The sequence below is a fragment of the Zalophus californianus genome, chromosome 13, assembly GCF_009762305.2.
Source record: "Zalophus californianus isolate mZalCal1 chromosome 13, mZalCal1.pri.v2, whole genome shotgun sequence".
Lineage (NCBI taxonomy): Eukaryota > Metazoa > Chordata > Mammalia > Carnivora > Otariidae > Zalophus > Zalophus californianus.
In genome coordinates, this window is record NC_045607.1 from 65,280,512 (window position 1) to 65,296,762 (window position 16,251).

Below are 16,251 nucleotides of genomic sequence, written 5' to 3' on the forward strand. Positions count from 1 at the left end.
AAGCTGCTTGAATGCTCTTATTGATATGTTTTCAAAGTGAAAAAATATTGCTTTGTTTTACTCAGGTTTTAATTTATCTTGAAACTTTAAATACATTTTAAAAAGAGTCAGGTTTGAAAAGACCTCAAATAGAGTCACTTGTGCTAAGTCCCACATCACCAAACTGAGACTTAATACCTAACAATTATCGTTTCAACCTCTCCTGGGAGTGGAATTTTAATCAATCTGGAATTATCTGGTTAGCACTAGTGAGATAATCTTCTGATAGGCCTTGCTATCTTCTAAAGGAAGGTGACCTTGTCACAAAAAAATCCATTCTTGGCTACTAACTTTCTTGTCCTTCCCCCCTTCTGCTTAGAAGTCATTTTGTACAACTCCTTGGAGCTCCCTTCTATCTGCTAGATGGAATGCGCCTGATTCATGAATCACTGAATAAAACCAACAAGATCTTTAAAATTTACTCAGATGAATTTTGTTTGTTTAACAATATTGGTGGCAGTGGTGGGATCTGAGGGAAACTTCTGTTGGCTTTAGGGACAATGAGAAACACAGGCACTGGTACCCACAAACCCTTTGCATTCTCTTTCTTTTCTTTCTTTCCTTTCTTCTTTCTTTCTTTCTTTCTTTCTTTTCTTTCTTTCTTTCTTTCTTTCTTTCTTAAGATTTTATTTATTTATTTTAGAGAGAGAGACAGAGACAGAGAGCTTGCATGTGAGATCATGAGTGGGGAGGGACAGAAGGAGAGGAAGAGAGAGAATCCCCAGCAGACTCCCCGCTGAGCATGGAGCCTGCCTCTGGGCTCATCTCACAACCCATGAGATCATGACCTGAGCTGAAATCAAGAGTAGGACGCTTAACTGACTGTGCTACCCAGACACCCCCTGAATTCTCTGTCTTTTTTGCCATTTCTGAGGATCATAAGTAAGTTCCTCTCCATTCTGAAATTCACTTTCTTTCTGTCAAGCTCACAATCTAATCGGCTTTCCAGTCCAGGTCTTAGCATGTCAGCTTGAGCTGGCAGATGGTTCCACCTGGAACCCGAGTCTCTAGCCCTTGGTTAAGACTGTAGTTCTGCATTTGATTGGAACCTTCAGCTCTTGGTTCAGTTCCAAGATTCCACATTGGTTTTTCAATCTGCAGTCCTCATTTGTTTGGATTTGCTGGTTCAGTACTTTCTCCAGTCCCTAGTTCCACGTTGACAATAGCTGGTGATATACTCATGGCCTCTACCGGCCCAGTCCACAGTAACATCTCTTTGTTTACTGCTGATGTGTTGATGTGCACATGTTTATCTTGTTTTGTGTAAATAAAATTAGTGGGCATGGGTCAAGACTTAAAAGCTATTAAAATGCTAACCACTTAACTCAAAGACTTCTGTGTTAAGATAACTTGGTCATGGACTGCGTTAAATTGACACTAAGTCACCTGCTAACCTCAAGAAAATTTCCATGCAGTGAGGCACACTGTAAAACACCACACAATCCCCAACTCAGTGGCATGCTCCTCTTAGGCATTAATTTGGCTCTGAGAGACTCAAGGCTTACCTAAAGAAATGGGACCCTTGGTTCCAAAGAGTTGAGCATGCCACCTTCCAGCACAACTGTTTATTTTATATCTAAGAATTATGGTCCTGGAAGCTGTAGATATCTACAAAAATGGCAAAACCTTACTAAAATTTGTGTCCTGAGAACTTAGCTTGGTAACTGTCAGGTTGGGGGCCCCAATATATGGCTGGACAGAAATATGGGTTAAACTCCATTTGTAGCTAGGGTCCTGCCAGCCCTCAATCTAAAATTACAATGGCCAGTATGAGAAATTATTCAATTAGACAAGATCATTCATTTAAGGAGTGAACTTCAAAGCAAGGGCTCCCAAATCAACAAATAGAATGGGGCACCTATTTTCATTGGCATGCAGAAGCCTCCAAAGGCTTCAAAATTCCAAAATAGCTTTATTGAAAGTTTCATTGCAAATGGTTAATGAAAAGTTAAAGATACAAAAAGTACCTAAAATAAAAGACTATAAGACTGACATTAACTCCTACAGTTCCCTTCTTTCTTCCTTTTTTAAAAGTACTATTCTAGTAATCCTGAGTTGTCTTTCCAACTCTGAAGACACTACAAGACATAAAAGTCCACCAAGTCAGTGGCCCTACAGAAGCCTCCATATCTATCCTTGAAGGAGGACCCCGTAGGGCCCCTCCTTGGATTGATGGTATTCTTGAGGGATTTTCTGATACACTATGATAGTCCTTTAAACAGCCAAGAGGAAATTAAAATTAATGGAAAACTTTGCCAAATTTTGATAGATATCAGAGCCTGCAGATGAGATCCTGAGAAAACTGGCAGAAGCCAATCAGGAGTAAAGGGAGAAGGGGGAAGATGGTGGTAGAGTAGGAGGACCCTAGGCTTGCTTGGTGTCACAAATACAACTAGATAACTACCAAATCATCCTAAAGACTCCAGAAATCAACCTGAAGCCTGGCAAAACAAACTCCACAACTAAAGCTAGAGAAGAGGCCACATCAAAGAAGGTAGGAAGTGCAGAGACCTGGTTTAGGGGAGAAATGGATCATGGGTGCTGGAGAAGGGAGGGAGCCATGGTCACAGAGAAGGGTGAGAAAGAGGAGCACAGAGGGGGACACACAAGGAGAATGTTATTGGCTTGGAAAGTGAGAGGGGCTGAATTTTGAAAGTTCTTGCAACCAGAGAGTCTTAAAGCCTGAAGTTGATAACACTAAGCCCCACTCCCTGCACTCTTGTGGAATTGCCCTCTCAGTCAAGCTTACCTCAGTCCTGGGACAGTGGGTACCCTCCCCTAGAAGACCAGCACAAAACCCTACCGCTACCATGTCTCCTGACCAGAAAGTTTTACATGGCCTTGGTTCCCTCATTTCACAAGGTGACCAGAAGACACATAGTTAAAACTTGTAATTTTCAGGCCATGAACTAAACACTGCCCACGGAAGGCCAGGAGAGTTTCCACATGACTGGCCTGAAGGCTAGAATAGCCAGAACACAACAGCAGACTGCATGCAGCACACACTGGAGACACCCCCTAATGTGCTAAGCTCTGACCACTTTCTTCATAAGGCCATTACATTCAGGAGCAGGAGACATAACTGGCTTCTCTAACACACAGATGCAGACAAAGACTTAGACAAAATAATAAGACAGAGGAATATATCCCAAATCAAAGAATGAGATAAGACCATAGCCAGAGATTAAGCAAAACTGTATAAATAATATGCCTGATGGAGAATTTAAAGCAATGATCATAACAATACTCACTGGACTTGAGAAAAGCATAGAATACAATGAGACCCTTACAACAGAGATAAATGACTTAAAAAAGAAACAGATGAAGAGTGCACTAAATGAGATTAGAAACACACTTGATGCAATAAACAGCATAAACAGGACGAAGAGGAATGTATTAATGTCCTAGAAGATAAAGTAATGGAAAACAATGAAGCTGAACAAAATAGAGAAAGAATTATGCAAAACAAGAATAGATTTAGGGAACTCAGGGACTCCATCATAGTAACATTCTGGCGTCCCAAAAGAAGAGAGAGAAAAAGAGGCAGAAAACTTATCTGAATTAATAGCTGAAAACTTCCCTAATCTGGAGAAAGAAACAAATATCCAGATCCAGGAGGTATAGAGAATCCCCAACAAAATCAGCAAAAATAGATCCACACCAAGATATATTATAATTAAGCTGGCAAATATAGCAATGAGGAAATAATCTTAAAAACAGCAAGACAAAAGAAGACAGTTACTTATAAGGGAAAACCCATAAGGCTATCAACAGATTTTTCAGCAGAAACTCTCCAAACCAGAATGGACTGGCATGATATATTCAAAATACTGAGTGGGAAAAACCTGCAGCCAACAATACTCTATCCAGCAAGGCAAAATTCAAAATAGAAGGAGAAATAAAGAGTTTCACAGACAAAAACTAAAGGAGTACATCACCACGAAATCAGCCCTGCAAGAAATACTCTGTGAGTGGAAAAAAAGACCAAAAGTGACAATATGAGGGTAAGACACACAAAAGCAGTAAAAATGAATATTTCTATTAAAAATCAGTCAAGGAACTCACAAAATAAAGGATACAAAGTATGACAACATATACCTAAAATGTGGGGGGACAGGAGTAAAAAATAGGTTCAAACTTACGTGACCATCAACTTAAGACAGGACTGGTATATGAAGAAGATGTTATATACAAACCTAATGGTAACCACAAATCTGAAACTATTAGTAAATATGCAAAGAATAAAGAGAAAGAAATCCAATATATCACTAAAGAAAACCCGCAAATCATAAAAGAGAGAAGATAAGAAAGGATCAGAGAATATCTCCAGAAGAACCCACAAGTCATAAAATGGCAATAAACACATATCAATAATTACTTTGAATGGAAAAGGACTGAATGCTCCAATCAAAATATATCGGGCATCATAATGGGTAAAAACCAGTCCCCACCTATATGTTGCCTATAAGAGACTCATTTTAGACCTAAAGACACATGTATATTGAGACTGAGGGGATGGAAAAACATTTATCATGCAATGGATTTCAGTGAAAAGCCAGAGTAGCAATACTTATATCAGACAAACCAGTCTTTGAAACAAAGTCTGTAACAAGAGACAAAGGTGGACACTATATAATAATAAAGGAAACAATCGAACAAAAAGATATAATAATTGTAAATATTTATACACCCAACATGAGAGCACCCAAATACATGAAACAGTTTATAACAAACATAAAGGAACTAATTGATAATAACACAATAATAGGATACTTCGACACCCCACTTACATCAATGGACAGATCATCTAAACAGAAAATCAACAAGGAAACATGGCTTTGAATGACACACTGGACCGGATGGGCTTAACAGATATATTCAGAACATTCCATCCAAACTTAGCAGGATGCACATTCTTTTCAAGTGCACACAAAACTTCTTCCAGAATAGATGACATATTAGGTCACAAAACAGGGCTCAACAATTGGAGAAAATCAAAGTGGTACCGTTCACCTTTTCTGACCACAAGAAAATCGGCAAATACACGGAGGCTAAATAATAGACTACTAAACAGTGAATGGGTCAGCCTGGAAATAAAAGGAGAAATAAAAAATACTTGGAAACAAATGAAAATGAAAACACAATGGCCAAAAATCTTTGGGATGCAGCAAAAGTAGTTCTAACAGGGACATATGTAGCAATACAGGCTTACCTCAAGAAGCAAGAAAAATTGAAAATAAATAACCTTACCTTACACCTAAAGGAGCTAGAAAAAGAAGAACTAAAGCCAACAAAAAGAAGGAAACAATAAAGATTAGAGGAGAAATAAATAATAAGAAACTAAAAAAAGAATAGAACCATTTAATTGAAACCAGGAGCTCGTTCTTTGAAAAAATCAATAAAATTGATAAACCTCTAGCCAGGTTTATCAAAAAGAGAAAGGATCCAAATAAATAAAATCAGAAATGAGAGAGGAGAAATAACAACAGACACCACAAAAATACAAACAATTATAAGAGATTATTATGAAAAAATATATACCAAAAAATTGGACAATCTAGAAGAAATGGGTAAATTCCTAGGAACATATAAATTACAAAATTGAAAGAGGAAGAAATAGAAAATCTGAACAGACTGATAACCAGCAAAGAAATTGAGTCAGTAATCAAAAAACTCTCAAAAAACAAATGTCCAGGACCAGATGGCTTCCCAGCCGAATTCTACCACACATTTAAAGAAGAGTTAATACCTCTTCTTTTTAAACTATTCCAAAAAACAGAAAAGGAAGGAAAACTTCCAAATTCATTCTATGAGGCCAGCATTACCCTGATACCAAAACCAGATAAAGATATCACAAAAAAGAGAAGTACAGGCCAATATCTCTGATGAACATAGATGCAAAAATCCTCAACAAAATACTAGCAAACCGAATCCAACAATACATTAAAAAAATCATTCACCACGATCAAGTGAGATTTATTCCTGGGTTGTGAGTATGGTTCAATCTTCACAAATTAATCAACATGATATATCACATTAACAGAATAAAGGATAAGAACCATACAATCATTTCAACAGATGCAGGAAAAGCATTTGACAAAGTACAGCATCTATTTATGATAAAAACCCTCAACAAAGTAGGTTTAGAGGGAACATACCTCAATAAAATAAAGGCCATATGGGGCACCTGGGTGGCTCAGCCGTTAAGCGTCTGCCTTCGGCTCAGGTCATGATCCCGGGGTCCTGGGATCAAGCCCCTCATTGGGCTCCCCACTCCATGGGAAGCCTGCTTCTCCCTCTCCCACTCCCCCTGCTTGTGTTCCCTCTCTTGCTGTCTCTCTCTGTCAAATAAAATCTTTAATAAATAAATAAATAAAATAAAGGCCATGTATGAAAAATCCACAGTGAACATCATCTGAAATGGGGAAAAACTGAAAGCTTTCCCTCTACAGTCAGGAAAAAGACAGGGATATTCACTCTTACCACTATTATTTACACAGTACTAGAAGTCTTAGCTACAGCAATCAGACAGCAGAAAAAAAATTAAAGGCATCCAAATTGGCAAGGAAAAAGTAAAAGTTTCACTATTTGCAGATGACATGATACTATATATAGAAGACCTGAAAGACTCTACTAAAACTGCTAGAACTGATAAATTCAGTAAAGTTGCAGGATACAAAATCAATGTAGAGAAATCTGTTGCATTTCTATACACCAATAATGAAGCAGCAAAAAGAGAAATTAAGGAATCAATCCTATTTATAATGGCACCAAAAACGATAAGATACTCAGGAATAAACATAACCAAAGAGATGAAAGACCTCTCACTGATGAAAGAAATTGAAGATGACACAAAAAAAATGGAAAGACATTCCATGCTTATGGATTGGAAGAACAAATATTGTCCTACACAAAGAAATCTACACATTCAATGCATCTCATCGACATACCAATAGCTTTTTTCACAGTACTAGAACAAATAATACCAAAATTTGTATGGAACCACAAAAGACCCCAAATAGCCAAGCAATCTTGAAAAAGAAAAGCAAAGCTGGAGGTATCACAATTCTAGACTTCAAGTTATATTACAAAGCTGTAGTAATCAAAACAGTATAGTACTGGCACAAAAATAGACACATATATCAATGGAACAGAATAGAAAACTCAGAAATGAACCCACAATTACATGATCAACTAATCTTCAGCAAGACAGAAATGAATATCCAATGGGAAAAAGACTGTCTCTTCAACAGATGGTGTTGGGAAAACTGGATAGCAACATGCAAAGGAATGAAACTGAACCATTCTTTTTCACCATACTTAAAATTAAACTGGATTAAATACCTAAATGTGAGACCCTAAAAACCCTAGAAGAAAGCATAGGCAGTAATTCCTCTGATGTCGGCCATAACAACTTCTTTCTACATATGTCTCCTGAGGCAAGGGAAACAAAAAGAAAATTAAACTATTGGGAGTACATTGAAATAAAAACTGTACATAGAAGGAAACAATCAACAAAACTAAAAGCAACCTATGGAATGGGAGAAGATATTTGCAATTGACATTTCTGATAAAAGGTTAGTATCCAAATTATATAAAGAACTAATAAAACTCAACACCCAAAAAACAAATAATTCAATAAAAAAATGGGCAGAAGACATGAATAGATATTTTCCCAAAGGAGACATAGTGATGGCGAATAGACACAGGAAAAGATGCTCAACATCACTCATCATTAGGTAAATGCAAATCAAAACCACAAGGAGATTATCACCTCACACCAGTCAGAAAGGCTAAAATAAAAAACACAAGAAAGAACAGATATTGGTGAGGATGAGGAGAAAGGGGAACTTTCTTGCACTGTTGGTGGGAATGCAAACTGGTGCAGCAAGTCTGAAAAACAGTATGGAGGATCTTCAAAAAGTTAAAAATACAACTACCCTATGATCCAGCAATCTCACTACTAGGTATTTACCCAAAGGATACAAAACTACCAATTCAAAGGAATACACATACCCTGATGTTTATAGCAGCATTGTTTATAATAGCCAAATTATGGTAACAGAGCAAGTGTTCATCAATTGATGAATGGATAAAGAAGATGTGGTAAATATTACTCAGCCATAAAAAAGAATGATTTTGGAGAACCTGGGTGGCTCAGTCAGTTGAGTGTCTGCATTCAGCTCAGGTCATGATCCCAGGGTCCTGTTATCAAGCCCTGCCCTTCCCTGCTTGGCTGAGAGTCTGCTTCTCCCTCTCCCTGTGCCCTCCCCCCCACCCCACGCCCACACTAATGCTCGCTTGCTCTCTCAAATAAATAAATAAATAAATAATATATATATATATATATATTAAAGAATGATCTCTTGTCACTTGCAATGACATGGTTGGAGATAGAGAGTTTGATGCTAAGCAAAATAAGTCAGTTAAAGAAAAATGCCATCTGATTTCACTCACATGGAATTTAAGAAACAAAACAAATGAGCAAAGGGAAAAAAAAGAAAGAGAGAGAGGCAAACCAAGAAACAGACTTAACTATAGAGCACAACCTGATGGTTACCAGAGGGAAGGTAGGTGTGAGGATGGGCAAAATAGGTGATGGGGATGAAGGAGTGCACATGTTGTGATGAGCACCACGTGATGTATGGAAGTGCTGAATCACTATATTGCACACCTGAAACTAATATTACACTGTATATTAACTAATTAGAATTTAGTTACCAGAGTCAGCTCTCCTGAATCTCTGTCTTCAGTGCCCAGTAGAGAGGAAAATAAATTTTTACATTGTCCCTTCCTTTACTGCTTGTCCCAACAAAAACAGACAAGATAGTTGAAAGGATTTTTTTTCAAAGTAGATTTGTGGCCAGAAATCACCTCAATTGGAAGAGCCTGATAGGACCTTTTTCTTTTTTTTGGTCTTCACTAGGCTAAATGCACACAGAGGCAAAGAAAACAAAAGAACTTCTGAAGCTTTTGTGTGTGAATGTTTTCACACACAGCTCTAAATCTAGAACACAAAATCCATGTATCCTTTTCATTCCCATCTTAGATAAAAATCTTCTCAAGGATATAAAGAAGTAAAGTGAGGATAATGCAGTTGGATGGGTAGATCAACGTATGATGTAATTTAAATTGCAACCCAATTTCTTGAGGAATTAAAAAATAATATTTTTATCTTTAAAAATCTTTGTAAAACTAGAAATGCAGTTCCAGAAACAGTTCAAATTCCACCTATCCTTTTTATCAATCCCCAAACCTCCCTATTTATCTTAAAAAAAAGAAAAACAAAACACAAAAACCCACCAATAACAAACAAACTTGTAAGTATTGTAAAATTTCTGGTCTTAGGAGACAAAAGTCCTTCTAAGAGAAACTTGCTTTCTTTCCCAGTTGTTTTGAGATACAAATGTTCTACCTCGTCTTCTCCAGGAACCCCTCTGGGTCATCTCTTTGAAATACAAACTTTAAGGAGGTAATTCTTATCAGAAGGAAAACAAAGGGGGTTGGGAATGTTATTTGAAACTTAGGCAAAAATCTTTTTTTTTTCCTTAAAGATTTATTTATTTCAGAGAGAGAGGGAGATAGCTCACAAGCAGGGGGAGCGGGAGAGGGAGAAGCAGGCTCCCTGCTGAGCAGGGAGCCCGATGTGGGGCTCCATCCCAGGACCCTGGGATCATGACCCGAGCTGAAGGCAGACGCTTAATGACTGAGCCACCCAGGCGCCCTGAAACTTAGGCAAAAATCTTAGGGGTCTTCTCCACAAGTATTAGTAAAAAGCTTTAGCCATCTGAGCGGGTAACCTTAACTTATTCCATCTGACAAAAACAATCTGGAGCCAACTTCTTTTGTAACTTTAAACTAGTTACTAGTTTAAACTACTTTGTAATACTGTACCTCATTCATGGCTAAAATTTTAGAATGGGAGCTACTTGAAGAGTCTCAGTTTGTGTCTGTATGTATATGTGTGTCTATATACATATTCATGTGTGGTAGATGTGTGGTATTTTTCTACCTACAGATGGTATAGCCAAAATTAATTTGTAAAAGAACTCTATTTAATTGGCTTAAAAAAATTAATGATTCCCCAAATTCTGAGAAATATAGAAACCAACCCAAATGTTTTTCAACTTTATATAATCTAGGTTTAATTATTAGTAAATCAAAGTAGTTTTCAGTTTGTTGGTTTAATTAAAACAGGCATATATTTAGAGTAATCAGCATTAAATATAATACTTTTATTCTACCTAGGTTTAGTAAAAGCCAATTAAGTTCATGTTACATCTTTAAAAATTTGTCAGCAAGAAAAATACCTTGGTGTGATGGCTGACTTCTCAACTTTTCATGGGTGGTCTAAACATAATTGTTAAGAAAAAAGGATTTAAATAGAGTAGTAGGATAAGTGTTTCTAGGTGAACTCTTCAGCAATAATGATGTTTTATGGTATGTCTACTTAAATAGTTTAAAAAATTGTTTCGGTTATGTGAAACCTTAAAATTATCCTGAAAAAAGTTAAATGATGAATATTCATTAAATATCCAAATCATTTACAGATAAAATAAAATATTGAAACATTAATCACTGAACACAGTTGTATCCATTTTTGGTTTCCTTTTACAAAAGAAGTAAAGATATTTTGGTCTATTAGTAAACATGTTTTGTGCCACATTGGAAATATTACTATGAGGAAGAATATCCTTCTAGAAATTATAAAATGTATTTATAAATTTGCCAATCCACAGAATGCTAATGTAAGGACAGTACACAATTGCTTACTTCTTAGTTTTTACTAGGAATTAGGGATAGTAATGGTTGAATATTCTTTTTTTTAAAGTTTTTATTTTTATTTTTTAAATTTTTTATTATGTTATGTTAATCACCATACAATACATCATTAGTTTTTGATGTAGTGTTCCATGATTCATTGTTTGCATATAACACCCAGTGCTCCATGCAGAATGTGCTCTCTTTAATACCCATCACCAGGCTAAACCATCCCCCCACCACCCTCCCTTCTAGAACTTCTCAGAGTCCACAGTCTCCCATGGTTCGTCTCCCCCTCCAATTTCCCTTCATTTTTCCCTTCCTGCTATCTTCTTTATTTTTTTTTAACATAAAATGTATTATTTGTTTCAGAGGTACAGGTCTGTGATTCAACAGTCTTACACAATTCATAGCGCTCACCATAGCACATACCCTCCCCAATGTCTATCACCCAGCCACCCCATCCCTCCCACAACCCGCCATTCCAGCAGCCCTCAGTTTGTTTCCTGAGATTAAGAATTCCTCATATCAGTGAGATCATATGACATTTTTTCTCTGATTGACTTATTTCGCTCAGCATAATACCCTCCAGTTCCAACCACGTCATTGCAAATGGCAAGATTTCATTCCTTCTGATAGCTGATAATATTCCATTGTATATCTATACCACATCTTTATCCATTCATCTGTCGATGGACATCTTAGCTCTTTCCATAATTTGGCTATTGTGGACATTGCTGCTATAAACATTGGGGTGCCTGTACCCTTTCGGATCCCTACATTTGTATCTTTGGGGTAAAAACCCAGTAGTGCAATTGCTGGATCATATGGTAGCTCTATTTTCAACTTTTTGAGGAACCTCCATACTGATTTCCAGAGTGGCTGCACCAGCATGCATTCCCACCAACAGTGTAGGAGGGTTCCCCTTTCTCCACAACCCCACCAACATCTGTCGTTTCCTGACTTGTTAATTTTAGCCACTCTGACTGGTGTGAGGTGGTATCTCATTGAGGTTTTGATTTGGATTTCCCTGATGCTGAGCGATGTTGAGCACTTTTTCATGTGTCTGTTGGCCGTTTGGATGTCTTCTTTGGAAAAATGTCTGTTCATGTCTTCTGCCCATTTCTTGATTGGATCATTTGTTCTTTGGGTGTTGAGTTTGATAAGTTCTATATAGATTTTGGATACTAGCCCTTTATCTGATAATGTCATTTGCAAATGTCTTCTCCCATTCTATGGGTTGTCTTTTGGTTTTGTTGACTGTTTCTTTTGCTGTGCAAAAGCTTTTTATCTTGATGAAGTCCCAATAGTTCATTTTTGCCCTCACTTCCCTTGCCTTTGGCGATGTTTCTATCTAGGAAGAACTTGCTGTGGCTGAGGTTGAAGAGGTTGCTGCCTGTGTTCTCCTCAAGGATTTTGATGGACTCCTGTCTAGAATTTAGGTCTTTCAACCATTTTGAGTCTATTTTTGTGTGTGGTGTAAGGAAATGGTCCGGTTTCATTCTTCTGCATGTGACTATCCAATTTTCCCAACACCATTTGTTGAAGAGACTGTCTTTTTTCCATTGGACATTCTTTCCTGTTTTGTCGAAGATTAGTTGACCATAGGGTTGAGGGTCCATTTCTGGGCTCTCGATTCTGTTCCATTGATCTATGTGTCTGTTTTTGTGCCAGTACCATACTGTCTTGATGATTACAGCTTTGTAATAGAGCTTGAAGTCTGGAATTGTGATGCCGCCAGCTTTGCTTTTCTTTTTCAACATTCCTCTGGCTATTAGGGGTCTTTCCTGGTTCCACATAAATATCAAGATTATTTGTTCCATTTCCTTGAAAAAAGTTGATGGTATTTTGATAGGGATTGCATTAAATGTGTAGATTGCTCTAGGTAGCTTTGACATCTTCACAATATTTGTTCTTCCAATCCATGACCATGGAACATTTTTCCATTTCTTTGTGTCTTCCTCAATTTCTTTCATGAATATTCTATAGTTTTCTGAGTACAGATTCTTTGCCTCTTTGGTTAGATTTATTCCTAGGTATCTTATGGTTTTGGGTGCAATTGTAAATGGGATCGACTCTTTAATTTCTCTTTCTTCTGTTTTGTTGTTGGTGTATAGGAATGCCACTGATTTCTGTGCATTCATTTTATATCCTGCCACTTTAATGAATTCGTGTATGAGTTCTAGCAGTTTTGGGGTGGAGTCTTTTGGGTTTTCCACATAAAGTACCATATCGTCTGCAAAGAGTGAGTTTGACTTCTTCTTTGCTGATTCAGATTCCTTTTATTTTTTTTTTTGTCTGATTGCTGAGGCTAGGACGTCTAGTACTATGTTGAATAGCAGTGGTGATAGTGGACATCCCTGCTGTGTTCCTGACCTTAGGGGGAAAGCTCTCAGTTTTTCCCCATTGAGAATGATATTTGCTGTGGGTTTTTCATAGATGGGTTTTATGATATTGAGGTATGTACCCTCTATCCCTACACTGTGAAGAGTTTTAATCAAGAAGGGATGCTGTACTTTGTCAAATGCTTTTTCTGAATCTATTGAGAGGATCTTATGGTTCTTGTTTTTTTTTAATTAATGTATCACATTGATTGATTTGCAAAGCCCAATCTTTCTTTAACATCTTCTATTGTCACTTTGGTTAAATGGATAACTAAGTATTGTTCCACAGTGACGTATGATCATATCTAATCAAAGGTTTAAAACCTTTTTGATATTTTTGACAAACTTCCCCAAATTCAAATTCTAAAGGATGTTTTTTTGACCTTGAATGAAACTTTGGGATATTCCTGAGAGTCACTGGGACATCTCAAAAAATTTGTTCTCTCTCCTTAGGAAAAGACAGATGTTAGACCAATTAGGCTTACTTGATATGTTAAAAAGCATTGTCATGTAAGAAGTAATAATAAGTCTTCTTTATGTTGTATTTGTGTACTTACATGTTATAGTGTTCTGGAAATTGTACAAAATTCCTAGAAATCTGGTATGTCCCGATATAATGTTGTCAGTCACATATATACCACATATTAAGATATAATCAAATTTCCTGTCAGTTCCATTATAATGAACTCTCATCAGACTCTTAATCATGGTCATTTGTAAGTCTTTTGTCATTTACAGACAGTTATAATGACTGTGATGCTGTTGCAAAAGTGAGACTCATGGAAAGGACCCTACCAAGAACTCTTGATCGTGGACACTGCTGCCAAATTTTAAACCTTGAGTGCATATTTCACAACTGAAGAAGGCTCCACCTGACTTCTGGTCCTGTGCAAACACTGGAGACCCTCCAAATCAAATTGACTAAGAAGAGAAATAGCTGATGCTGAGGTAGACTGATTCCATCTGAGACCCTGGATGAAGATTTCATACTTTACCTAAAATGAAACCTTTTCTTATTCTCCTTTTTCCCTTTAATCTGGCATTGGCCTGGAAAGATATCACTATCATTTGTATCATGCCTCAATGGGAGCAACCTTTCTGACTACTGGATTTGTCATCAAAAACTCTAATCAGTCTATGATGCTAAAGACCCCCTGGTTCTTCATGTGACCAATTTTTCATCTATTTCCAATCTTACCATAAACTACAATCACTTACAGAGTCTGATTTTATGGCCTGAATATCTAGTACCTTGTTTTTACCTTTCTCTGATTATAAGTGTATTTGCCCAATTATTTTTATTTTTTTAGAGAGATAGAGAGAGAAAGAGAGAGAGAGGAGGGGGAGGGGCAGCGGGAGAGAGAGAGAGTGAGAATCTTAAGCAGCTCTGTGCCCAGCATGTAGCCCAACTTGGGGCTTGATCTCACGATCCTGATATCATGACCTGAACTGAAATCAAGAGTCGGTTGCTTAACTGACTAGAGCCCCTGTACTTGCCCAGTTAGACACAAATATATTTGTAAATCATAGTACATTTGCACCCCCATGTTCTTATGATTATCTAAATCAGATGTGCCCTTAATTGTGAAAAGATCTTACCATCAAGCACCCATCTTGGCAATGAATTTAGAATCTTTATTTTTTTATTATTTTTTTAAACCATTCTTTTTTTTTTTTTAAGATTTTATTTATTTATTTGATAGAGAGAGACACAGCAAGAGAGGGAACACAAGCAGGGGGAGTGGGAGGGGGAGAAGCAGGCTTCCTGCGGTGCAGGGAGCTGGATGCAGGGCTCAATTTCAGGACTCTGGGATCATGACCTGAGCCAAAGGCAGACATTTAAGGACTGAACCACCCAGTCGCCCCTAGAACTTTTTTAAAAAAAGATTTATTTGAGAGAGAGTGTGAGAGTGAGAAAGAGATTCCAAGTGGTGGGGAGGAGGGGCAGAATTCCCACTGAGCAGGGAGCCCACTCTGACTCCAGCCTCAATCCCAGGACTCTGAAATCATGACCTGAGCTGAAGGCAGACGCTTAACCGACTGAGCCACCCAGGCACCCTCTTTTATTTATTTGATTTTGATTGATTTGGCCCTTGGAGACCATGGCTTTGAAGTGCAATCCAGATATTGGGAATTATCCTGTTCATAATAATCAGAGTAGTCTTCTTGTGTGTTATATTCTCTCAAAAGCTTTAAATGCATGTTCAAAGCTGCAAATCACCAAGCAAATAATCTCCCTGAGACTGGATCTTCAGAAAATGAAATAAATGACCAACTTAACCAATGGAAACCTGCAGTTGCCATGCGTGAATACCACAGTGATTCAGCAAGAAGACATCATGACCTATGACTACCACAGAGGATTGGCAAAAATGGCAAGAATCTCAGAGTGGTAGCTGGGAGTGGCACTAATGCCTTAAATTTTGATCACGTCTCTCCATTAGGCTAAAAACCTGATTAAAAGGGGGGGGGTATTGTTAAGAAAAGACACTACAGGCCCCAAATGGGTGCCAAGCCCCATGTCACCAATCTCAGACTTAATATCTAACTTAATTACAATTTCAGACTCTCCTAGGAAGGGAATCTAGAATTACCTGGTCAGCTCCAGTGAGATAATCCTCCTGATAGATGATAGACCTCTGCAGTTCCCCCAGGGAAGTGACCTTGTGGCAAACAATCCACTCTTGGCTAATAAATTCCCCTTCTACCTATAAAAGTGCTTCATTTTGTACAGCTCTTCGGAATTCCTATCTGCTAGATGGGATGTTGCCCGATTCATGAATCACTGAATAAAGCCCATAAGATCTTTAAAATTTACTCAAATGAATTTTTAAAAACAAGAGTTCTATCAGAAGAGGCCTACATTTTTTAACAATTTAATAATATAAAATATCCTGAAATGAGTTTTAGTGTTCTTCAGAGTTACTATACACTGTGGGATGTTGACTATGTCTGGGGCAGGACAAAGACATCAAGAATATGACCCACACACTTCAGCTTCCTAGGTGCATGAAAAGGGAGCCAAACAAGCAGATCTTGCATGACCTCAGCTCTGTTCCTGGAATCA